This window comes from Peromyscus eremicus, chromosome 3, assembly GCF_949786415.1.
Source record: "Peromyscus eremicus chromosome 3, PerEre_H2_v1, whole genome shotgun sequence".
In the NCBI taxonomy this organism is placed as follows: domain Eukaryota; kingdom Metazoa; phylum Chordata; class Mammalia; order Rodentia; family Cricetidae; genus Peromyscus; species Peromyscus eremicus.
In genome coordinates this window covers 134,156,244-134,184,146 of record NC_081418.1, presented here as the reverse complement: position 1 = coordinate 134,184,146, position 27,903 = coordinate 134,156,244, and the positions used below count along the sequence as shown (strand labels likewise).

Here is a 27,903-nt window from a genome sequence, read left to right as displayed (position 1 = left end):
TTTCAGTTGAGGAGCTGATGAATTACCCAAACCCTGGACCTAAAAGACACTGCCAATTCAGTGTTTCTTACATGTGCATTCATTGACCTGGGCTCACCTTTGTAGTTTTCAGTTTACTATCACCCTGCAAACACAGACCCTATTTAATTTTGTGACATGTCTGTGTATTTAAAAGTGCTCTGAGGAAAATTAAAGAGCACATTATATACAGAGTAGCATGAAGCCGTCCAGCACTGAGTACTAGGGCGATGTTACAGTTCAAGTTCACTCTACTGTGCAGTCAGAGGAGCTTAGTGAAGGGGGACCTTTCTGCTTCCTTTGTCCTGACCCTGTTGTAGAAACAATAATGGTGAAAGTTCACTTTAAACAAAGTAAAAGTCCCCTAGATGTCAGGAAGTGATGGCCCACACCTTTAATCCCAGCACTTGGGAGACAGATCTCTGATTTCAAGTCCAGACTGCTATACAGAACAAGTTCTAGGACAGCCAGGGCTATACAGAGAAACTCTGTCTAGGGAACAAAAAGAATAGTCCCCCATAATTATTTTGCACCTTCTTCTCTGGGAAGTGAAATTGTAAATCTGAAAACACATGGAACTGAAACTTGCATAGAAAGAACTTGAGTTTGATTGTGGTCAGGAAATAAGCAGCTAATGAAAAGCACAGTTGCAGGAACTCTGGGTTCACATTGGGATGGCCATGTGTAGATAAGATCCCACTTTTGTGTGGAATCTTCACAAGGAACTCTCACAGGAAGAAAGTCAACAGCAATTTCAAGGATCTGGGTGTTGGGAGAAATAGGATGGAGATGGTGAACTGAAAATTTCAGATCCAAGAGAAGTTCTAGACCAGTGTGCACCGTGGTGACAACAGTCAATAGTATTACAGCGTGACAGGAATTTGTTCAGGAAGACCTTAAGTGTTCTTTCTGCACAAACACAAATAAATGGCCACTGCCTTCAGTAATGCATGTGTTGGCTAACCTGTAATCATTTCCTAGTATATACGTACATCAGATCAGCACATCGGTATCTTAGGCATACAGAAGTTTATTTGTCAGTTATACATCAACAGAGCCAAAGAGGAAAGACAAACGGCAGATGGGGGCAGAATCACAACATCCAATCAGTGAGTAAAACCTTAGCATCAGACAGACCTTAGCAGAGAGACACATGTGCATTCTGTGTGTGCACAAAAGGGTCTCTAGTATAGTGGCTGGCAGGGAGAAAATGCTTCTTTTATGAATGAGAAAATGAATAAATAAGAGCAAATGTGAGCCAATGCTCTCATAAGTGGAAGATTCTGTGACCCAGCTGACTAAAATTCTGCAGACATGAAGAAATTACTAGAGTCTGGGTGCAGTATCAAGTGCCTTTAATCCCAGCACTCAGAAAGGAAAGGCAGGAGGATCTTTGTGAGTATGAGACCAGCCTGGTCTACATAGTGAGTTCTAGAACAGCCAGAGCTACATAGTGGAGACCCTGACTCCTGAGAGAGAGAGAGAGAGATAAAGTGAGAGAGAGAGAGAGAGAGAGAGAGAGAGAGAGAGAGAGAGAGAGAGAGAGAGAGATTATTAAGACACTGGCTTACTGATACAATGCCAAGCACTTACGTTTGATCCTAAGAGGACCGAATGAGGACCTCTCTAGCTATCTCCATGATTATGGATTTCATTCCAACCATGTCATGTGTCCATAGAGAATGTTTGATTCATAAGACAGCTGCATCATCTCACAAACTTGACTATAACAACCATCATAAGAGACGTCACTCAAGCCCCATCCTTTAACGTTTGGGTGATAATTTAGCACAACACAAAATCCCTTCTTGCCACTGGGTTCCTCTGATTGCCAGAGTCTGAAAGAGAAAAGGATGAGGGTAATTCTCACAATACTTTGAAAAGAGACAGAGGCAATAGGGGTCTGAAAGCAGAGAGTGAACTTTGTGGAAATCAAGGTCATGTGTGTCTAAATTACCCCTCCTTCACTAGGCATGCAGCTTCTCCTCCACTTGAATCTCTGGCTTTCCCTTGAAAACTGAGCCCACAGCACCTTATTGTATTATGTAACATGCAGGCAAGTATCCCAAAGGCTCACCTCTATTTGATCATTCCTACACCCTTTCTAAAGCTCTCTTATTGGATGAAAATATTTCCCGTCAGTACTACGGGCCGATAGTTCCATCCTTTTCTAAATAACATTTTTATTTACTCTTTGAGACCTTAATACAACATATTTTGATCACATTCTTTCCCGTCCTCACCTCCTTCTGGATCTTCCCCAAACTCCCTACCCACCCAACTTCATGTTTATTTTCTCTCATTAAAAGGACAAAAACATGGAGTCCATTTGTGTTTGTCGACTGCTCCTGAGCATGGGGCCTGCCCTGGAGTGTGGTTGATATACCTAGTGACACTCCACTAGGGAAAGCTGGTTTTCCCTCTTCCAGAAGCTACCAATTGGGAAGAGCATCTCTGTTAGGGGTGGGACTCTGTGCGCACGTCCCCTCCTCCATGCTGGGATTTGGTCTGACTTGAGCTTGTGCAGGACTAATGTAGCTGTCACAGTCTCTGAGCTCGTGTGTCCATCTGCCCTTCTTAATGGAATGATTTACAGCCTGAGTAACTAAAGTATACACACCTTCTATTTATTATACCTTGGGCAAGTTATTTAATTTCTTGGTATTCTCAGTTCCCTATCTTAAAATTTGGGACTACAGTACCATGGTAATAAGTTGTCATATCACACAATTGTATAAGAGAAGAGGAATTTCCCGATGGTATATACCACATGAGAATGAGAAACCATGGAATCACTTGGGCCACATACAGAGATGCAACATCTTAAAACAAGAGGAAAAGAATTTTTGCATTCGGCCGGGTGGTGGTGGCGTATGCCTTTAATCCCAGCACTCGGGAGGCTGAGGCAGGCGGATCTTTGTGAGTTCGAGGCCGGCCTGTTCTGTAGAGCAAGATCTAGGAAAGGCTATAACAGAATAACCCTGTCTCGAAAAACCAAAAAAAAAAAAAAAAAAAAAAAAAGAATTGTAGCATTCAACCCTACTCAGCATGATATGCAAGTACTTTAAAGTGGGAACTCAGAGGGGATGGGAAGACATAGGAAGGAGGGGTGAAGAGGAACCATGTTGTGAGAGAACTCTGTCCTAAGACACTCTGCAACAAACAAATTCATGTACTTCTGTATGCTAACATGGTTTCAGATGAACCAGACAACGTGAGCAAACACTCAAGGCATGACAACATCCATTTTGACTGAACAGCCAATTTCTGACACCACATTCTAGAGGACCATTGACTCCTCACCATTGTGTGGGCTCCCACTTCCCACTCAGCTGCCTCCAGCAGGGGGAAGGCAAACCTCACATCCTGGTCCTTCTGAAGCTGATCCTCTGAGCTCTCTGCTTCCCACTGTCTTCATAACTCACTCATGGGCACTCTCCACTCACTGGGACACTGACCACATCCTGACACAGCTCTGGTTAGCAGCTGTGAGAGGAGGCTGTCTCTCTCCTCATGCCTCTCCTCCCTTGATCCCTGCACTGCTCAGCTGGAGCCTTGAGCCTTGTGGTTCACAGCACTGTTGGGAACAGTTGGGAGAATTAATGGATCACAATATACCAGAGGGGAAACTTTAAACTAGTTGCTAATAATGGGATCATTTGAGTTCCTCCTGCAAATGTCTTCCAGCTCACACCCACATGCTCAGCCTCCAACTCTTCCAAACACTTCCCTTCTTGAAATCTCCTCAGGCTACTCCCATGTTCATACACATAACAAGCAAACATCACCTGGTTGCTGCCTTGAGGACCAGCTTCCAGCAGCAAAGTGCTTGAGGGGAAGCCTATGGCTCCAGCGGACATGGATATTTTATCTGCTATAGAGGGAAAACACACACACACACACACACACACACACACACACACACACACACACACTTAGGATCTTTCTATCATCTCTCTCAGTTCTTCATTTCTCTCCTTACCTCTATCCATAAATGTCCCTTCTATCTCTCTTGATGTCTTCATTCTGACTAACTTGATTTTTTTCCCTTACAGCTTATGTACCCCAGCAAAATCTTTCAAGCATATAAAAATTACAATGTGGTTACATTCTATTTTTCCAGTGAATGATTACAATGAATACAGATAAAAACATGGTTTTCATCTCCCTTACTTGATTAAAACAAAATCATCCCAAGAACCCACGTGCATTCACCTCTAAGCAACTTGTTATAGATTAACAGAGTGTGAGCAAGCAGGGTATTTTTCTCAGCCAGTTCTTTTGCCGGCAGGCTGTTTACTGTGGTTACAAAGAAAGGACCAATCATTTTATTATTTATCTCTAAAAGTTAACTTATAAGAAATCTTAGAATAATCACAAATCTAAACTTTTATATATGAAAAAAATCAGTCATCTCTACTTTAAATCTTTAGGATGCATACCCATTCATCAACAGGAAATTGAGAGCAGAAATGGGTACAAGGAATTAATCATCACCTTTGATCAACAACGAATCTTGCAAGAAAGGCACATCAGCTAGTAATAATTTATTCTTGTTCCATAACCTTATCGAGTCCTCACTCAACTATGTGCCTTTCTAAAACTTTTGATTGTTTCCTGGGTTTTCCCCCCTCAAAGCTATTCACAAAAATTTCACAGTCTAACCTTAAGTTACTTTTCAAAGCTTTGTTTCAGCTGTGATGCACTCTGAAACCTATGAACACATTTTCCAACACTAAGATGAAAAGAATTTAAGCTACCTAGGCTGCTGGGACTTAATCGTTAATCTAGGCCACAGTCTATATGGCTCTTCAAGAGAAATAGTTGTGTGACATTTCCTGGTTTTATTTTTTATCCTCTGCAGGCTCTGCTTTATCAGAGGCAGGAGCAACATTTTATCCTACTTTTACCTATGTTAATTTTCCCACTAAACTAACTTCTATCATAATCCCTTATTATGTTGATTAAAAACTCTCAATCATCAAACTTTTATTTACAGTAACACTACTATTGTATAAAATCATTACTTCAGTTAAACAGTAAAGCTTAGGAGGATATCTCCACAATAATCCTCAGGTAAAAATGTCCAGTAGAAAGGGATATTACCAAGAGATTATCATACTGCTTTTAGGGCAGTGGGGATCTCCCCATGCCCATTCACACCATGCCAGATACCAGACAAAAATGGCAGCAGCAAAAATGGAAATGTACGGCAGTAGCAAGAGACATTCTGGGCCTAAGACCTTGGAGCCATACCTATCCGAGATTCACCCATCAGGGTTTTGTTTCCTGGTAGGCCAACTCTCTGAACCTTAACTGCCACCTGCTGTTCCTCTGACACAGCCACGGGCACACATTCATGCAGAACACACACACGCACACACACACACACACACACACACACACACACACACACTTAGTTCATGTTTCTAGGTTTTCTCATGCTTTTGTATCCAAACATACTGAAAACCAAGGGTTCACACTATTATCCCATTTTAATTTAATGCCACCACAGGTCTTATTTCTTTCCCAAATTTCAGCATTTCTAGCCTACTTCTATGAGTGAAAAATCTGTGTTCATTATCTCTATGGAAAGCTCTCAAGTGACAATATCTTGGATGCTGCTCATCACCCTCCCACATCCTCCACTAAGCTGCCTGTCTCTCCAGCATGGGCTCCAGCCCTCAGGTCTAGTCTGTGTGCCCTGAACTGATACCTTCCTCCCTTTAGCTGGATGTTCCCTCTCATAACAGACAACTTGATGAAGTTCTCACACTAAGGCTGAGGAAAGGCTCCTTTACCAGTCTTTTGTGCTGACTCCTGGTGCCAATTCCTGAGGAGTCTCCACTTACACCCTGAGGCTTTACACTCCACCTAGGTCACCTCCATGGGCAGAAGCCCTCATCCCCCTGGAAGGTACTGAGTGGCCACACAGAGCTATCCCTCCAGGTAGACAGCATCCTTACCTTGCCAGTCTCTGAAACCCATACCAGCTCTGCCTTCTGCACAGACACTCTCCTCGGCCTATTTGACCACTGCACCCAATCCCAAGACATCCACAACCAGGCAAGGATGCTCTCCTTACCCTACTAGACACTAAGGTTCCACACTGAGGTCCACCATAGGAATATGCTTTACCCATGTCTGGTCTACCCTCTGCAAAGAAGATCCTTTCAACACTCTGTGTCTCTGAATCCAACCCAGTGTGGAGCCAACACTAAGCTTGATGCCCTCCTCACCCTGCATGGGTGCACTCCTCACTCTACACAGGTGCACTCCTCACTATACACAGGTGCGCTCCTCACTATACACAGGTGAACTCCTCACTATACACAGGTCCACTCCTCACTATACACAGGTGAACTCCTCACTCTATACAGGTCCACTCATCACTATACACAGGTGCACTCCTCACTATACACACGTGCACTCCTCACTATACACAGGTGCCCTTCTACTTATGCATTGGTACCTCTTCACTCTAAACAGGTGTTCTACTCTGTAGTCAAAGTTTTCTTGACCCAAATGCTGGTCCCCAAATAACTGGCAGCTATTTTTTCAATAACTGACTCAGGAACTTAATACAAATTATAAATCCTCAGCCAATAGCTCAGGCTTGTTACTAACTAGCTCTTACAACTTAACCCATTTCTATTAATTTATGTGCTGCCCTGAGGCCCATGGCTTTTTACCTCTATCTCATTTTGTGTCCAACTCATTCTCCTGAAGACTTCTTGACTCCACCCTTCCTCATTCCATCATTGTCAGGTCAGATTTACCATCTAACATATCCTGTTAAGATACTGGCCAGTCAGTGTGCTTATTGAACCAATCATAGTGACATATCTTCACAGTGCACAAAACAGTTATACCACATCACTCCTCACCTGCATAGGTGTCCTCAAATACCGCACGGATGCCCTCCTCACTCTGCACAGGTGTGCTCCTTACCCTTTTGAACACCCAATTCCTCCATCAGACCCTCTCCTTTCCTATTTGCAATTCTGACTCCCCACAGGAAGTGACCTAATGAGTTCATACTCTCCTCACCATGCTGGAGCACAGACTCCCTACAAGTGACCATTCCACAGCATAGCTGCCCTCCTCACCTCTCAGCCTCTGACGTCTCACACCAGACCGCTGCTTGGAGACTCTCTCCTGAATCCAGACACTTTCTCACCAGCATGCTGACATTCCCCTCAATGCTTGGGCTCCATTTCTGCTGTCAGGCCAGCCCTCAGCACAGTCACCCAACCCTGGGCCAGACTATTGCTGCCCCACACCTGACCCTTCCACAGACACCTGTCTTGCCCTCCCTACACCATTCTTTATTCAGTAAGTTACTAAGTAACTGAGGTGCTGAAAGAAAAGAAACCAGATATGACAGAGTTAAAGTCCTGTGTAATTATTGAACTTATCGAGTATTTCCATGGTAATAAATATGCCTACACACCACTTCATTCAAGTTATAGATGCTCAGAGATTTTCCATTCTCAGCAAAATATATTTCTAAGTTATCATATCCCACATATACTAGAATAATCTACACACAATATTCAAGTGGCTTCCAATGACAAATATTTCTCATTTGCCTATGTCCTAAGGATTTGCTTATGAGTCACTGAAACGCTGTTCAGCTTCTTTCCACATTTATCAATTTGGAGCTAGGTCAGAGAATCACAGCTTCTTGTAAGTTGAATGTGTAGTAGCCTCCTGTGTTTAGATAATCAGATTATTTCTCATCCTATGGGTCAGTGAAAGTGACCTGGACAAACCAGACAATTGGGGTTGAAAGCATACTCTATAAAAAGAAAGATGAGTCAAAGGCTTTGAAACAGTCCTTTTACAGAGGAGTATGAAAGCACTGGGAACCAGCATAGCATCTATACCTAATCCCTTTACTGTTTACTCAGGAGATGTATGTTATTGGGTTTTAAAATGAAACATTAGTCCCATCAGCAGAAAAGAGGTACCATTGCAACACAAGCATGAAATACTAAAACTTGCTGGAGAGATGGCTCAGTGGTTAAGAACACTGACTGCTCTTCCAAAGGTCCCCAGATCAATTCCCAGCAACTATATAGTGGCTCACAGCCATCTCTAGAGGGATCTGATGCCCTCTACTGGCATAAAGCCACACATGCAGATAGAGAACTCATACATAAAAATAAATAAATAAAATATTCAACTTGAGCTTTATTTTCTCTGATAGTGAAGTAAACTAGTGTCATACAGGTTTAGTGTTGGGTGTCTGTCATGTACACCATGGGGTCTGTCAGGAAGCAGTGTGGTTATGTCTGGGATGGTGATGGTGCACATTTTCCTGTTCACAAACATCTGTATTCATATCTTTTACACCTATCGAAGAAAGACTTTATCTAGACTTTTACCCAGTTCATAGGAGGTTACCTCTCTAATTCTTTGGAATTCCTGGAGCTATTGGGAAGGCTGTTTTATGATGGTAGGCCATGAAGCTTTATGCTGCTCAGTTCTTTCACAGTTCATGCTAACAAGACAATTCATATTGGGATCTCACCATTTCAGAAACACTGACTGTGCTATTAAAGTGTGTTGGCTTTGAGCCATGAGATGCTCGCCCTGGCAGGGAAGTGATGCTAAAGGCTGAGTTCAATCTCTTGTAAACCAAACAATCACACCTATATAAGGAACCCTGATTAGTCTCTGAACATCAGAGCCCAGATGAGTGCCTCCTGGTTGGCCTATTCTGTATACTGTCTCTCATTAACATTGTGGAAAAAGATGCATAAATGGGGTCAATGGAAGTTCCCTATTTGGGACCCTCCCTGACCTCGCCTGGGATGTCCCTCCCTTTAGTTCTGCTTTGTGTTCTTCTACATAACAAAACTATAATACTAATAGAGCAGAATCATTAGTTCAGTGTGTCATCCTAGCAACTCATAAATCTGCAGGTATCATGGGATCCTGGGACTCTGCAGACAGTTGACTTGAAGTAATGGCATCTTTGGGAACTCCTGAACTTGAAGCTCAAGTCTGAAATAAGGACAGTCTTTGGAGTCATGGCCTGAACTTGTAGAATAATTTAATTAGTAAATTAAATGTTTTCGGCTGTGGCTTACCAGAACAGCCATAAGAAACATTTTGGGGATGGCTGAGGAAATACAGGCAAGATCACACATCATCTGAGAAAAGAGTTGTTAAATTTTCTAAGAGTGATAGTGGTATAGTTTTTTTTGTACAATGACAATTTCAGATGATATATACTGAAATATTGACTGAAGTGTTATGTATCAAACTAACTCTCAAGTACCCTATCAAGTAACATGTGCATATATGTGCACATACATACACATATCAAATTATCTAAATGTCAACAATTGATGATACCATCCAGCCAACTTCTGTTTCAAAATATTTCTGACAAGAAGTTGAAAAGCCTTCCCAAGTGTTAAGCAGCATACAGGCTCCCAAGGGACATGTGGGTCTCCTTAACGTCCATCTACAGGGCAGAGGCAGTCCCTAACGTGGCCTGCACCAACCTGAGACACAAAAAATCATGGGTGTGGCAGTAGAATGTTGTTCATCGTCTTCTTAAACTTGATGTGGATAAAGTCCACCCAGCCAGGATCAGCCACCATTAGAGGCCCACATCAGCCTCACAGCACCCACAGCACCTGACACACTAGCCGTGGGGACCAAGTTCCTGAACAGGTCCTGGTAGTGCAGGTATTCAGGGACATGAGAAAATGCTGATGGAAGGGCACAAATGCCAGATAAAATGTGAGTAAGCACTGAGGATCAAAGGGACAATAGGTAACAATGTCACCCTGTCTGCCTGAATTTGCTTAAGAAGATCTAAATGGTCTAAGGACACACACACAAAACAGACAACTATGTTAGGTAATAGAGGCTGTTGTTCACCTGATTGTGGTAGACATTGCATAATACATTTCCATATCAAGTCAAGACAGTGCAATATACATATACATAATTTATTTTTCAATTATACATCATTAATCTAAAGACAGAGGAATAAGAAGAGAGAAATTGGTGGAGGGTCCACACCATACAATTGTGTTATCAAATAAGACTTTAAGAATCTAAGAATGGACAGAGAAGCAGGAGTGCTTCCACATATGCACAAAGGGATCCTGTAGAGTCTCGGGCACATGGGAAATTCTCATTATATAAAGAGCTAAGGATGAATAAATAAGTATATGGGGACCAGTATTATCATATGGATAACTGTTGATGCCTACCTAAATTTCTATGGTCATCTCTTCCACAAGAAGATCTTTTCAAGTGTCTGTGTAATGCTGGAAAAAATGCAATCCATGTCCATGGAAAAAGCTTGATTCATAAATATATTTTCTTCATCTGACAAACTGACTTCCTCATACAATTGCAAGGGATGTCATTCCAGTCCCATTTGGAAGATAGATGACGTATTACAACACATTCTTCGTTGTTCTTGTCGTTGTTGGGCTCACCCGGGTGCCAGAACCTGGAAGGGAGGAAAGAGCATCAGGGTGTTTCCCACAGTGATGCTGGGAAAGAGAAAACAAGAGTAAGCAAGCCTGAAGATGTGGTGGGAATTTGTGGAAAGCAGATTCAGGTGTGTACAAATCAACTGTCTCCACCACCCATGTCTGACTAGTCCCTGGAAAACAGGGTCCACCACACTCAATATTCTCTTAGCTTGTTACCTAACTGTTCTCCCAGAACACATCCCAGAGGCTACTTTATTCTACTTCATCCCTAGGTCTTGGTACCCGGGGACTGTCATTCCATGTGCTTCATTACATGATGAAAAGGTCTCTCCTTATTCTTGTGTTTTAATACAGGGTTTTTTTTTTTTCATTTTACAAGAGTCTTATTTTAGAGACTGAAAAGATGTTTAAAATATCTACATAATCTACTTATTTCTAATATTTAGGACAAGTAATTTAACCTCCTCGATTCCTACTTTTCTTCTCTGAAGACTGAGAACGAGAATAACATTACTACCTATATCTCACAACAAAAATCAGGATAGAATATGGGAACATACTAAGATATTAGAGTTTTTAAATAATTATATAAATACAACACGTAACAATATCAGAATGCAGGCTTTTGATTTAAGAGAAATAATCATTTATGATCTTGACATTAATTTTTATTATAACGCTATAAATGAGAGCTGGGGAGAGGACTCAGAAATTAAAAGTGCTTGTGCTTTTGCAGAAAGTGTGCGAGTTCTGTTCCAGCACACAGATTGGCACAGTCACACCACCAGTGACCTCACCTCCAGTGAATCCAACACCCTCTCCTGGGCTCCATGGGCACCCACATACACATAGCACACACTCAAGAGAAATACTGATATACACACAAATAAAAATAAATTAAATCCTATTGTTAAATATAGATAAGAGACTGAAAGCATAATGAAACCCACCATGGTGTAGCACCTTGGTTGGGTGTCCTGGGTACTTATCATGCTACACTCTTCAAACTCAATTTCCTCATTTCTCCTGGAGTATCAGTGACATGTGTCTCACAGGACTCCTTGGTGAGGAAATGGGGATAAAGTAACTCCATCCCCAGCAGTCACACCAAGAGTAAGCTGTTTTAGTTTCATAACCAACAGCTGGAACACCCTAAAGTCTTCTCATGCTACAGGACCCAGGACTCCTCTAGGTAACTATGGACTCACGTGGCACTTTCATTGTATGGTGTCTGATCAACCCATCGCCACTGTCGGTGACCCGGATCTGAAAGGCCAATATAATAAGCAGCTTTAGGATCCAGGATCTTGGTGATGAAATCCTAAGAGGAGAGAAAGATACAGCATTCAGCCTGGATGGAGTGCTTCTTTTTCTGTTATACAATTTTTATAAGATCTTTTCAAAGTTATTCTAACTACACAAAATTAGAGGTCAAATATGATGCACCTATGGAAATATATAATAATCAAATCCTATTCATCTCTCTAGGCCCCTCAACAGTTTTCAAATTATGGACTAATACTCACTAACTATACATTTTAGAGCTACACTGTGATATTTTGACTGACTTATTTCTGGTCACACAGAGATGAGAAGACAAAAAAAGGATCAAGGAATACAAGAGCCACCCGCACACCCAGAAGTGCCATCCTCTCCGGCTGACCAGGACACAAAGCCATCAATCAGAGGCCTGATTTCCATGACATTGGAAACAACCTCTGTTCATGATCATAATGAATTCTCATCTCAGATTCACTCCATCTTTTCTTCCCCAACACCATTCTTAAAAGTTGTACATGAGAGAATTTATCAGATTTAAGCATTCTCCATTCATAAGCTCAGATATTTCATTTCTGATGGTTGGCTGTGACTCTCCTGATTTGATCCTCTTTCCCTAGTCATCTCTGCGCCCTCCTCTGTTAGGCAGTGGGTACTACAGGAAGCATTAGAGTGCTGAAATCACAAACTGCTCTTTCAAGCAGAAACATTTCATTCTTCCCTCCACCCTCAGATGTTGCATTTCTGTTGCCATGGTTCCTTGTGGGTTGTTTAGCTTCCCTGAAGCAGGGACAAGGTGTAGAATGCCAAGGCTGAAGCATCCTTTCTGGCTACCTGATGGAAAGCCTTCTGCCACTTCAGCAACACCCATGTCAACAAAACTCCCTCTTAGTAAAAAGAGGCAGACAGCAGGGCAGGACCAGGTCCCACTCTCTCCCAGAATGCACCTGCTCTTCCTGGCTGTGGATCACCATCAGATGAGCACCCATGCTGGAGCACTTCTCCTCACTCTCTCCCCAAGGGGCCGAGTCATTCGAAGTGAAGTAGCATTGTGAACTAAATGGCTTCCAATTCTTTGGGCAACAGCTCCACACTTTGTCTTAGGGGGGAAGAAGGAAATGTAAGTGCAATGTCATAGAATCATTTTAAATTCTGCATGATATGGAGACCACATGGAAGCTGGGGCTCCACACTTCTACAGATACAACAAGGAGTCCCTCAGATTCCAAGCAACACAAGTCTACCTCTGTGGACACCAGCTTCAAGGGCCCATTGTCCTTTGGGGTGCTGTCAGGAAAACAGAGTGTAAGAACACTCAGACACTGAGGACATAATGCCAAACAGTCTGGGTCTCCAAAGAATAGAACTCATCATACCAAGAACCAGAAAGTTCTCATATTACATAATATATATATATATATATATATATATATATATATATATATATATACGTGAAAACAATAGATACCATTAACCAAGGCAGCAAAATTTCAGAGTTAGCAGACAGATATTTTTAATTAGTGATGATAAAAGTGGTAGTCAATATATTACAACAAGCAAGATAACAAAAATATAGGTTTATCCAAAAACTTTAAAATGCCTGTGATAGATGTTACAAGAAGAAAACAAAAACATTCTGGAAACAACTTTTAAAAATATGTAAATCATCAACAAAGAAAGATATAAAGAACTAAATGGAAATTTTTATCTGAAAAATATATTTGAAGTATTCCAGTGTGTTAATTGCATCCTGAAGGCAACAGAGATATCAGTGAACCCTCAAGGGCGTAAAAACTGAAATGAAACAGAAAAATAAAGTTTCACATTAAAACCCTAAATGTCTACAGATGAATGAAGTTCCCACAGAAATTCCAAGATTCTTTTTCAGTTAAATGAACAAAACAATCTCAAAAATCATATAGAAGTGCAAAAAACCCTGGATAGCCAGAGCAATCCTGAAGGAAAAAGAATGATGTTGGAGGTATCTCCAGACCTGACTTCAGGCTACACTATAGAGCATGGTACCACAACAAAAGTACACACATTGATCAATGAACACAAAAGAGAACCACAAACATGAACCCCAAAGCTACAGCCACCGGACTTTTCACTAGAAATACATATGGGAGGAAGATAAGCTCTTCAACAAACTGTGCAGGGAAAACTAGGTACCGATGTGCAGAAGAGTGAAGCTAGATCCATAGGCATTCTGTGTGAAAATTGACTTCAAAACAGATTCTAAATGGATTAAACACCTTACTGTGAGGCCTGCGACCCTGAAATTGTTACAGGAAAAAATAAAGACAACAGATCAAGATGTAGGCATAGGCAAAGACTCCCTAAATGGAACTGCAGGCTGCTTTACAGCAAGGGATCCAGTGAGGGAAGAGAGAGAGATCTGCTGAGAAAGGCAGGAACCCCAGACAAGCTCAAGTGGTCTAGGAAAACATGTGTTTCCCAAAAGGTCTGTTGACAAAAACAGTACACAAATTGATTGTTTAGGGCCAGACGGTGTATTCCAAACACACCTCAGTTACAGATGTCAAAGACAGTCGAGAAACTGCTTACTCGGGACCAAAGTGATGGATAGCTTTAAGCACTTCCCTCTCTTTCTGAAATCTAAGTAATACACGTTCATCAGTCCACCTTCCAGCTTAGTTTACGAGAAAAACAAATTCTCTATTCAAATCTTGAGTAAATTATACTTTGTGGACACTCTGAGAATGCAACAAGATCATCTCTCTGTCTCTCTCTGTCTCTCTATCTCTGTCTCTCTCTCTCACACACACACAACAAGATCATTACACACACTCATACACACACACACACACACACAGATACACACACACACACACACACACTTATGAAAACACTCAAGGGACTACAGAAATGGCTCAGTGGAGTTAAGAGTGAGTACTGCTCTCACAGAGGACTCAGTTCAGTTCCCAGCAGGCACAACGTATGACTCACAACCACATCTAACTCCAGCTCCAGGGATCTGACACCTTCTTCTGCCTCTGCAAACAATGCACTCACGTACACCAACCCATACACAGGCACGTGCATATATACGTATATTAATTAAAAATGAAATCTTAAACACACACCATTGAGCATGACTTCCTGGAGACACTCACATTCACGCCATTAGATTTGCTTTATTCTTTCTGGAGCTCCTTTCTGTTTCTAATAAAATTCTGCTCAGCCCAGTACTGCCTCTCCCTCCCTGAAACTCTGTTTATTGACACTGGGGGCACACATCCCAATTATGCCTGATTGGAGACCTCTAAAAATAACTCCACAGGCAGCTGGTACTGAGTGTGTGGTATGAAGTCATGTCTCCATAGAGCTCATTGCTGATGGAGCTACCTGAGAATCGTGTTGGAAATACTGATTTTAGGCACATTAAGTTTTACCTTTCGAGAGTGAATGCTGTTTTGTACACTCCAAGTCAGTGTAATTCAGATTTTTGTAATTGCTTTTTCATCAAGAAGTGGAGAATGTTGTTTAAACAAAGCTGTAAAACAGAATAAAACAATTCATTTTTCTGATAGTGCTAACATTTGACTCTTTACTTTTACCTTCTTACATTCTTTGTAGAAACAAAACCTTTAAATGTCCAGTTACCTGAGTCATTAAAGTCTGCCTGGGACAGATTCTCCATCACCACAGATTGTGGAGGCTGTGGCCCTAACACTTGGGTGTTAGAATGAGGAAGAATGGAAGTTTCAGGTCATCCTTAACTATACAAGTTAGTATAGTTGGTTGGTTAGTTTAGCTAGCTAATTAGTTTAGTTTAGTTGGCTGGTTGGTTAACTTAGATGGTAACTTAGTCTTTTGTTAGTTGATTAGTTAGTTAGTTAGTTAGTTAGTTAGTTAGTTAGTTAGTTAGATAATTAGTTAGTTAGTTAGTTCATAGCTAGCCTGGGCTACATGAGACCTTACCACAAACAGAGATATTTTTCCAATCCCTCACAGCCCAGTATTACCCTGCTCCTAGGGATTTATGACCACAGATATCTTCAGGAAGAGCTGGAAAGAAAGGACAGAACCATGACCCTGGGGACTCTTCAACATTTCATGGAGGACACACTGAAGACTACATCTTAGGTGGTAAGTTCTATTAAGTATGTGAGCACCCCCCAGGAAAGGTGAGGGAGAAATGAGCTAATTCAGAGCAGTTCCAGGTGACCTGAGCATGGAAGTTATAAAAGCCTGACACTGATCAAAAAGACTTTGTTTTCATCCTCTTCTTTCCTGTATCTCCCTCCACCCCAGCTCTGACTTCTCAGTGTCCTCACACTTTCATGGAGTTCCTAACTTAAAACTAACTCACCTTTCCTCTAGAAATTGAATTTTCTTTCTTCTCTTCCTCATCTCCCACTTGTTCCTGGTGTCACTAGATTCTGGCTTTCCCTTCTGCTCATTTACCAAACATTCCTGAACTAGATGTCAATGGCTCCTCCTGTCCACTGATCAGTCATCTTCCTGTGGGACTTCTCACATTACCCTGCCAGCTTCTCTTCCTCCTTAACTGTTGGGAGACAGTGGCTCCCTCCTGTTTTGCCTGGCCCTGCTTGCTGCTGTTTCCTGTGCTCTTTGCTACCTGTTTCCTTCTACACCCACATCTCTTGAAACGGAACTTTGCATCCAGTTCCTTCTGTATTTCTCTTTCTCCTCCAAATTCCTCTTCCTTAGTGATATTCATTGTCCTGGGTTTTGGGGTGGGGAGTAGAAGTGGTTGTTTTGTTTTTTAGTCAGTTTTTGTTATCTGCTGCCTATAAGCAAAGGTCTTCTAAAATGTACACTTCTTTTCTAAAACATGTTAATATGCATCACTAAACTGTGCATCTGAGATTTAGGTGAACATAAACAAAACTTAAATCATCATATTCCAACTCAAACCTGCTGCTCATCTTCTTCCTCTTCAAATAACTTCATGACTGCTGACTTTATGAAATCAGAATATTAAAGTCATATCTCACTCCTGTGTCCCCTAATTCTTAGCTATCAATAATTGACCAAAACATCACATCCTTTTGGTCCAAATTATCTCCTCTCCTGTGCATCACTCACATGATCTTTGGATCAAATCCCTAGTGCTGCTCAAACCATTTCTGAATAATGTCCTAATTTCTCCTTCCCTTGGTTTTAACATCTCTGTAAGAGCACACTTCTCTAAGTCATTTTTATTTTTACCATGTTCTGCTTCACATTCTTCAGGGGATCTCCATGACTAGGGCACATTGCAAAACTGGACACACTTCTTATCCTTCCCTATATGCATATTCATTTAGACTATACCTTTGAAGTTCCCTACTCAAGAGACTATGTCTACATCACCTCATCTGAGTTGCCTTTAAGAGCTCTTTGGCCACTAAAATACACAAAGGCAAATGTGTGTGCGCTCCATGTTGGGCTTGGCTTACTGCCACCATCCATCCTGAAAGTCTGAAGTGGCCATGGGAAGCTGGGTTGTCTGTTACTGATGTATGACTCCATGAGAATGAATAAGCTCACCTAGGACCATGGGAATCTCCCAAGAGAGACCAGTCTCGGCCAAGCCAACAAGAAAGAATTTAATGAATAGTTCAATTAACCTACTAAGTTGTAAGTTGGTTAGTGGTTGAGCAACAGCTACTAAATAAAATAACATTAAAGGTGGATGCCTGTGTAAAGTGGTATGCACTATTTTGTGATTTGAGTCCAGTTTTGACTGCCCCTGCAGTTTCATGCTTAGTTCTCCATTGTTGGAGCCCATGTAGGTTTCCTAGCAGCTTTACCCAGCAGGTCTGCATAAAGAGGATGATTAGATCACTGAACTGAGTACCAGGTGGCTGAGATGGTCTCCACTTGGCTGTGCTGGTGGAGGTCTTTTGCTCCACCCATTGGCATTCCTTTAAAACCCTAGGGCAGTGACAGTCAGGGCCCGACAGATTAGGATCCAGGCCCACTCGAGGATATCCTGTATTGTCTATCTTTTTCTCTCCCCTCTATCCTTCTATCTAATATTTTCTGCTGCTTCTACTCAAGAGTACTCTGGGGAAACGTAGAGTGTGATGGCCCCCACACTCCATGTAGCACTATACATGACAGTAATGTGTACTTATATTTGCCCAAATTTCCCATGCCCCCACATGTCTAGGACATTGCTGGCACACACAGGTCTAGGTGTCATCTCCTCCAAGCTTTTCTTAGCCTCCTGTGCTTACTCCTTACTTCTCACCTGCAGAGCATTTCACATGCAATTTTTTAAAGCACTGGTTCACTTGACTCTTCTCTAAATTTCCTGACACTGGAGACTGTAGCTATTTCTGGACTCTCTACATGCTGCCCAATACATAGTAAATGGATATTTCTAATTATTGCATGAATGAATAAAACATCTACATAAAAATATAGTTTATGCTTTTTAGTTTTTGAAAAATATGAAGGCCAGCCTATAAAGAATTCCAGTACTTTCTAAATTAGCTTTCAGGTCTCACACAATCTGGAACAAAAATTAAATGATTGGAAGGAAATCCATTGGAGCACAGTCCTTGGAATAGCTTTGTCCATGTCTTCTAATCCTTCTACTCATTCCAAAATATAGATGTTTATGCGTCCAAATGCTGCTGATGAGGTAATACAGGCTTGTTCTAGTTACTGGATCCTAACACAGATGCCCCCAGGATTTCACTCTGTGACACCAACAAACAAATGCATGCTTCTCCAGTGAGGTTGAATGACTTTTACAGAAGAGTTATTCTGAAACAGAGAGAAATTCCCAGTGTCATCCATCTCTCCAAAGAGTGTCTGTCTTAGGTTTCTGGTTCACCATCTGTCTAATGAGTCCCTTTCCTTCTCTGTGTTTAATTCTCCCAGGGGCATACTTACTGATCAGAGCAACTGAGAATAAGATTTTCAATAGCAGTAAAAGTATTATGAATGAGGTGAGAAGCAACTTGGAGAATTTGTGACAACTTTCATGACTCATGGTCTTCTTTTGAGGAGCTGAAAGACAAACCAAATTCATGTCTTCAGCTCTGTTCCTATTTCCTCTTCTTTCTCCTATTCCACTCTTTTTGTGCATGATAAACACTTGTAACATGATGTTCGAAATAATAGGAAAATGCAAACAGAAAATATCAGGTTAATTATAGAAACATTAAAATTTGTACAAAATCACTCATTCCTGACAAGGAGAGTGACTGTTTTCAGTATTTTGGTATGTATCTTTCCAACAAGTTTAAAGCTTTTAAATATAAATATATATTTTCCACAACTGGAACATCATAAACACTGATTTGTGACCATCATTTTCTTTTACATTATACCATGTTTTTTTAGTTTATGTTTTTTTTGTTTTATTTTTGAGACAGGGTCTTGGTATGTACCCCAGGCAGACTTTGAATGCATTATGTAGTCCAAGCTGGCCTCAAACTCACAGCAACCCCACTTCCTCTAACTCCTGAGTTTTGTGACTACAGTCTTGTGCCAGCACATCTGGATGAACATTATTCCATATTATGTCTTCTTTATCAGTTTTATTATGATTACATAGTATTTTATTATATACTTTTAAAGACTTCCAGCTTGCTTCCAACTTCAAATATGCAGTAGTCAATAAGTCACATTTTATGATAAAGTCACCAATGTTTTCAGTCACCACTTCTAAAAGAGTTACAATACTTCCCAACCATGTGTGAGGTCCTGGGTTCTGTCCCCATCACAGGAGGGAGAGAGTGAAGAAGATACTCAACACCTGGATGCAAACAGACTATGACATGTCAACAGATAGAGAGGGGGAAATCAGTATGACATGGTTTAACTTTGAAACAATTTGTTACACATATTTATGTGTGTTTTTATGTAGAAAAGATACAATAACATGTATGGTGGAATTTTCTCTAAATGGTAAAAGACAACACCTTCCTTCTCCATTGTACAATCCCACAACCTTTCACATCTGTCTACAGGCAACACACTTGGTTGACACTCCAGTGACCCAGAGGCATGGCCAGGGGCTAACATTATCTTTGTCCTTTACATCATCACCCACTAGGAGCAGCAAAAAATGCTTTCTTACCTGGAGGAGAGTCGGCATCCATGTCTGAGGAATCAAGACAATTTATGAGGTTCTTGTTAAAATAAATTTTTTAGAAAGTGTGTTGAGAAGAACTCTTCCCCTGCCCTCAGAGGATGTGTGTCATCCTTTCTTTGTAACAGGTCCTGAACAAGAAAGAAATTATCTCAATACCAGCTAGAGATGAGAGGCAGTACAGACAGCTGCCCTGAGCGTACACCATGAGGTGCAGTCCCGTGACCTGCAAAAGGAGAGTCACAGGTGGAGAATGCACCCAGTATCATTATACAATCATAGAAATACCAAGAACTCAATGGGGGAGAGAAGAAAACAGGAAGGAATGGAAAAGAGGAACCAGGCCATTAGAGAAGTCAAACTTCTCACAGAGTTGAGATTCTGACACTCGGTCTGAGCTGACCTCTACAATAAAGCCTCCATTTCTGTCTTGTGCTGTGATTCCTACTCCTTCCTGGTCCCTGTAGAGCTACCTCCTGACCTCCCTGAGCCTTTAACACCACACTCAAGTCGCCCCGATGGACAGAGGAGTTCCTCAAACCAAAGGTACCTAGTTTACACCCTAGACTGTCCCACCTCATGGAGACAAGGACTTCACCCTGCTCAGTCTGTAGAACCCACACCAGCTCTATCTGAGGCCTGGATACTCCTCTAAACCTGCCTGAACTCTGACAGCCCAGTTCTTACACAACCCAGCAAGGATTTCCTCGTTCTCTTGAAAGTCACTGAGTTCCCACCTTGTGTTTTCCACTCCCACATGTACCTTGTCTGATTCCTGATTCCACACCTGGTTTACCCTCTGTGAGGAACTTCCCCTCAGGCTGCTGAATCCCCGAACCCCAACCTGACTTGGAGCTAACACTGTACACTGGGACCCAACCTCACGACTTCCAAGTGCTGAGCTGTCACACCAGGCTGGCCTTGAGGACCCTCTGCTCACTCACTCATTTAGGGTTCTAATCCCATAAGAAGGGGCCTCAAGCATGGATGTCTTCTCCCCCTGCTTCAGCTCAGAGGCTCTGCACCTGCCCACTCTCAGACACAGACCTTGTCACCTCTCAGGCTCTGAAGTCTCACATCAGGCTGCTGCGCGTGGACTCTCTCCCCATTCAAGACACATTTCCTCTCACTGCTCAGGCTCCAATTCTGCTCTCAAGCCAGCCCTCTGCACAGACAGATCATTGCTTCCCCACACCCCACCCTACCATGGATGCCTACCCCGCCTTTTCCTGTATAATACTTTACTCAAAATTGCATCATTTAATAAGGAAAGGGAAAATAGTATTTTTAAAGGATAAAAGATGAACGAGAGAATTACTAGTTCTCCATATGTGGTTCAGAGAACCAGTGATTCATGCACAGACATCCTCTCAACTGTAACCACTTATTCCAGAATCTCTATCATTCAAATTTCTTATAAAAAATTCAGTTCTAAATTTACCTCTATCTCCTTAGGAAAAAAATCACATTGTACATGAACTATACTATCATCAACCATCCCAGTACCTAACTGGCTTACAATGTCAAACACTTATTTCTTGATCACATTTTGCTTGTGCTTAGGGTCCGTTTAAGGATAACTAATTCTGCTTAGATGCTTTCATGCATTTCCTCATTCTCGAGCCAAGACCACAGCATAGTTGAGCATGCAATGTACTCCACTATTTTAATATTGTGGTCAGGGCTAGGAATATGGCTCAGCAGGTATAGGTGTTTGCTACCAAGCCTGATCATACAACTTCAATCCCTAAACATAAGAGAGAACCATCTCCTACAGGTTGTCCTAACTTCCATGTCCATCTACACACACACACACATACACACACACATATACACACACACAAATGAATAATATAGAGGTCATTAAAAAGTCACTCATATAACATTGGTCAATGGCAGTCACTTGCACAAACCTATAAATAGGTAGAAAGACAGACTACCAACACTGTAGGTCCCACAGGAAAATGTGTCAAGACCATCGAAGTTTAATCCCTCCACAGAGAATTATGCAAACTACTTCCAATCACTTTACATTATCTAGCTAAAGGATTGCTAATAACATCCTCAAAAATGTGGTGTAAACAGCAAAAGAAACATTTATCGGGATGAAGAGACAGCTTACAGTACAGGGGTGGGGGAGAATCTTTCTCAACAGGACTCATGAACTGAACAGAGTTCTCAAAGGATGATACAGATGACCAACAGATACATAAAAATGTGTTCAAGCCGGACAGTGGTGGCACATTTAATCCCAGCACTCGGGAGGCTGAGCCAGGTGGATCTCCCAGAGTTCAAGGCCAGCCTGGTGTACTGAGCGAGTTCCAGGATAGGCCCAAAAATATACTAGGAAACCTTGTCTCAAAAGAACCAAAACCAAAAAAAAAAAAAATGCAAAGAAATAGTAAGTTTATGGAGCTCAAATACATGAGGTGTTTTTTCTTCAGATTTACAGTTTAAAATAAGTATGTTTAATGTGCCATAAGAAAAAAATCAATATTGAGAATTTCTATGAAGAACTGGAAAATGGTGAAAGTTAAGGGTTGAAGAATGTAGTGTCTACTATTAAGACTGGCTGGGTCATGCAACCTGCAGTCATCGTGAGATCCTCGGGACACATTAGCTAAGTGGTGGAGAGGCCAGAGCACACAGGCTCTGCAGACTCCCGGTTCTGAGCGGTGCTTTCCTGTGAGTGGAAAGCATTAGATTCAGACTCCATGCTAGACCTAAGCCAGTCAGAGGTTCATGGAGGAAGAGGCTGCACCTTCCTGCACAGGAAGAGCTGTTGGGATGCCAGTACAGACTGCGCAGTCCGTGCGGCCACCCGATCCAGCGAACCCTGAGCTGTGTGCAGAGGGCCAGCAGGGTGAGGGGCAGTGTACACAGTCCCCGAGGCCGCAACAGGTGCAAGTGAGAGCAGTCGCACATGGCCGCAGGAGCCTGGCCTGGACAGAGGGAAGCGCTTCAGACGGCAGTGCCCTCCTGTGCTCAACATCTCCCTGAGTCAGGCACTACAGGAGCCTTTCTCAACCTTCCTAACGATGTGACACTTTAATACAGTTCCTCGTTTTGTGGTGACCACCAGCTATAAAATTATTTTCATTGCTGATTCATAACTGTAATTTTGACACTGTTATGAATCGTAATGTAAATAGCTGCATTTTCCAATGGTCTTAGGAAACCCCGGTGAAAGGGTCCTTCGAACCTCCCAGGGATTGTGACACACAAGTTGAGAAGCCATGTGCTACAGAGACCAGAAGATCTGAGTTCTGCTGGGGAGGAGGGTGACCACGCCCTTCTCCACCTGGTTCACCACTCTCCCTGTTCCCACCCAGCAGTGCTCATCCAGGACAGAGGCTCTGGTGTGGTGGCGGCCTCACACCTCATCTTCACACAGTGCGCTTCCTGAGGTGCCTACTGAGCTGGAAATGGGAGTCTCAGCGGCTGATGCAGACTAGGGTCTCCCCTCCTCTCCACTGTGTGGACCTCAGGTACAAAGGGAACAGCCCGGTGCCCAGCACTTTCCCATCTCACTGTACATGCTGCACATCTCGTCTGTGGTCTGAGCAGCTTTTGCTGCTGGGCGCCTTTTCAGGCATCAAGTCCAGCTGAGACTATGCAAGAGACAGAAAGCCAAGTTTCAGTATCTGACCCCAGACACTCACAGGGATGCTTGGAAATACTGGCTATTCTGCAAAATGTGCAAATGAGCTGCACAGAAAAGTCAAGAGATTGCACAGGACTCCCCAATGCATAGCAGTTCAACCATTCCGATACCAGTGCACAAGTAATAACAGTAAGTCTGAGCAAACATTTCTTAGACTCCAGTAACAGAAAAGGAAAGCCTGGCCCAGCCCTTCCCACAGATGTTTTTCCAGAGAAGTAGGTCTAGGAGCTAAGACACTCAACCGGGCCGCTGTCCTAGCCTGCCTTGGAGACTTGTCCTTTCCCCTGGGTTTGTTCTAGCAAGAGTCAGGGCTAAAACAGGACATCATCTGCAGTTAAACCCAAGATCCAAATATTTCAGCCAGATGTAGCAGCTCCCACACACACACCACGGAAACAGCTGCTGTTGGAAAGCATGGGCTCCACATGACAGAAGACTGGGCTCCTGGGATGGGCTCAGGTGATCAGAATCCTCCTGGCTCCTGACCCCTTCCCTCCAAGAACACTAACAGCTCCTCTCTAGTCCATGGAGAAACTTCCCTGCCCTGGAATTGTGGGAATTTTCTGGGTAGGGCTGGATTAAAACAGTTCCCTGTTGCCCCAGTGTGGTTTAAATTACAAACCACAGGTCTCTCCTCTCCTGACACCTCTGCTCCACTTCTGAACCAAAAGTGACACTTGTTTCCCATTACTTGGGCAGCACCTGATCCCAGCACTCAAGACCAGAACAGGACGATCATGATATTAAGGGGTGTTTGGTACATTAGAAATTGTTCAACTTTGTAGAAATAGAAGGTGATTGGATGTGCTTTGTAGAATCTTAGTTGGAAGTGTGTAATACAATTAAAAACTTGTTTCAGTTGAGGAGCTGATGAATTACCCAAACCCTGGACCTAAAAGACACTGCCAATTCAGTTTTTCTTACAGGTCCATTCATTGACCTGGGCTCACCTGGGTAATATATAGTTTACTATCACCCTGCAAACACAGACCCTATTTAATTTTGTGACATATCTGTGTATTTAAAAGTGCTCTGAGGAAAATTAAAGAGCACATTATATACAGAGTAGCATGAAGCCGTCCAGCACTGAGTACTGGGGCGATGTTACAGTTCAAGTTCACTCTACTGTGCAGTCAGAGGAGCTTAGTGAAGGGGGACCTTTCTACTTCCTCTGTCCTGACCCTGTTATAGAAACAATAATGGGGAAAGCTCACTTTAAAAAGAGTAAAAGTCCCCCAGATGTCAGGCTGTGATTTCCCACACCTTTAATCCCAGCACTTGGGAGACAGATCTCTGATTTCAAGTCCAGACTGCTATACAGAACAAGTTCTAGGACAGCCAGGGCTATACAGAGAAACTCTGTCTAGGGAACAAAAAGAAAAGCCCCCCAGAATTATTTTGCACCTTCTTCTCTGGGAAGTGAACTTATAAATCTGAAAACACATGGAACTGAAACTTGCATAGAAAGAACTTGAGTTTGATTGTGGTCAGGAAATGAGCAGCTAATGAAAGGCACAGTTGCAGGAACTCTGGGGTCACATTGGGATAGCCATGTGTAGATAAGATCCCATTTCTGTGTGGAATCTTCACAAGGAAATCTCACAGGAAGAAAGTCAACAGCAATTTCAACGATCTGGGTGTTGGGAGAAATAGGATGGTGATGGTGAACTGAAAATTTCAGATCCAAGAGAAGTTCTGGAGACCAGTGTGCACCGTGGTGACAACAGTCAATAGTATTACAGCGTGACAGGAATTTGTTCAGGAAGACCTTAAGTGTTCTTTCTGCACAAACACAAATAAATGGCCACTGCCTTCAGTAATGCATGTGTTGGCTAACCTGTAATCATTTCCTAGTATATACGTACATCAGATCAGCACATCGGTATCTTAGGCATACAGAAGTTTATTTGTCAGTTATACATCAACAGAGCCAAAGAGGAAAGACAAACGGCAGATGGGGGCAGAACCACAGCATCCAATCAGTGAGTAAAACTTTAGCATCAGACAGACCTTAGCAGAGAGACACATGTGCATTCTGTGTGTGCACAAAAGGGTCTCTAGTATAGTGGCTGGTGGGGAGAAAATTCTTCTTTTATGAATGAGAAAATGGATGAATAAGAGCAAATATGGGCCAATGTTCTCATAAATGGAAGAATCTGTGACCCAGCTGACTAAAATTCTGCAGACATGGAGGAATTACTAGAGTCTGGGTGCAGTATCAAATGCCTTTAATCCCAGCACTCGGGAAGGAAAGGCAGGAGGATCTTTGTGGAGTATGAGACCAGCCTGGTCTACATAGTGAGTTCTAGAACAGCCAGAGCTACATAGTGGAGACCCTGACTCCTGAGAGAGAGAGAGATAAAGGGAGAGAGAGAGAGACAAGGAGAAGAGAGAGAGAGAGAGAGAGAGAGAGAGAGAGAGAGAGAGAGAGAGAGAGAGAGAGAGAGAGAGATTATTAAGACATTGGCTTACTGATACAATGCCAAGCACTTATGTTTGATCCTAAGAGGACCGAATGAGGACCTCTCTAGCTATCTCCATGATTATGGATTTCACTCCAACCATGTCATGTGTCCATAGAGAATATTTGATTCATAAGACAGCTGCATCATCTCACAAACTTGACTATAACAACCATCATAAGAGATGTCACTCAAGCCCCATCCTTTAACGTTTGGGTGATAATTTAGCACAACACAAAATCCCTTCTTGCCACTGCGTTCCTCTGATTGCCAGAGTCTGAAAGAGAAAAAGATGATGGTAATTCTCACAATACTTTGAAAAGAGACAGAGGCAATAGGGGTCTGAAAGCAGAGAGTGAACTTTGTGGAAATCAAGGTCATGTGTGCCTAAATTAGCCCTCCTTCACTAGGCATGGAGCTTCTCCTCCACTTGAATCTCTGGCTTTCCCTTGAAAACTGAGCCCACAGCACCTTATTGTATTATGTAATATGCAGGCAAGTATCCCAAAGGCTCACCTCTATTTGATCATTCCTAAACCCTTTCTAAAGCTCTCTTATTGGATGAAAATATTTCACATCAGTACTACGGGCCAATAGTTCCATCCTTTTCTAAATAACATTTTTATTTACTCTTTGAGACCTTAATACAACATATTTTGATCATATTCTTTCCCGTCCTCAACTTCTTCTGGATCTTCCCCAAACTCCCTACCCACTCAACTTCATGTTTATTTTCTCTCATTAAAAGAACAAAAACCATGGAGTCCATTTGTGTTTGTTGACTACTCCTGAGCATGGGGCCTGCCCTAGAGTGTGGTTGATATACCTAGTGACACGACACTAGGGAAAGCTGGTTTTCCCTCTTCCAGAAGCTACCAATTGGGAAGAGCATCTCTGTTAGGGGTGGGACTCTGTGCGCACATCCCCTCCTCCATGCTGGGATTTGGTCTGACTTGAGCTTGTGCAGGTCTAATGTAGCTGTCACAGTCTCTGTGAGCTCGTGTGTCCATGTGCCCTTCTTAATGGAATGATTTACAGCCTGAGGAACTAACTAAAGTATACACACCTTCTATTTATTATACCTTGGGCAAGTTATTTAATTTCTTGGTATTCTCAGTTCCCTATCTTAAAATTTGGGACTACAGTACCATGGTAATAAGTTGTCATATCACACAATTGTATAAGTGAAGAGGAATTTCCCGATGGGATATACCACATGAGAATGAGAAACCATGGAATCACTTGGGCCACATACAGAGATGCAACATCTTAAAACAAGAGGAAAAGAATTTTTGCATTCGGCCGGGTGGTGGTGGTGCATGCCTTTAATCCCAGCACTCAGGAGGCAGAGGCAGGCGGATCTTTGTGAGTTCGAGGCTGGCCTGTTCTGTAGAGCAAGATCTAGGAAAGGCTATAACAGAAAAACCCTGTCTCGAAAAACCAAAAAAAAAAAAAAAAAAAAGAATTGTAGCATTCAACCCTACTCAGCATGATATGCAAATACTATAAAGTGGGAACTCAAAGGGGCTGGGAAGACATAGGGAGGAGGGGTGAAGAGGAACCATGCTGTGAGAGAACTCTGTCCTAAGACACTCTGCAACCAACATAAATTCCTGTACTTCTGTATGCAAACGTGGTTTCAGATGAACCAGACAACGTGAGCAAACACTCAAGGCATGACAACATCCATTTTGACTGAACAGCCAATTTCTGACACCACATTCTAGAGGACCATTGACTCCTCACCATTGTGTGGGCTCCCACTTCCCACTCAGCTGCCTCCAGCAGGGGGAAGGCAAACCTCACATCCTGGTCCTTCTGAAGCTGATCCTCTGAGCTCTCTGCTTCCCACTGTCTTCATAACTCACTCATGGGCACTCTCCACTCACTGGGACACTGACCACATCCTGACACAGCTCTGGTTAGCAGCTG

General features: G+C 42.4%; 1 pseudogene; it reads right to left on the bottom strand.

Moving 5' to 3' along the window:
- Positions 1-10,032: 10,032 nt before the first annotated feature.
- On the bottom strand, positions 10,033-22,770 carry LOC131906496 (C-type lectin domain family 4 member A-like; annotated as a pseudogene).
- Between the last annotated feature and the right edge of the window lie 5,133 nt (positions 22,771-27,903).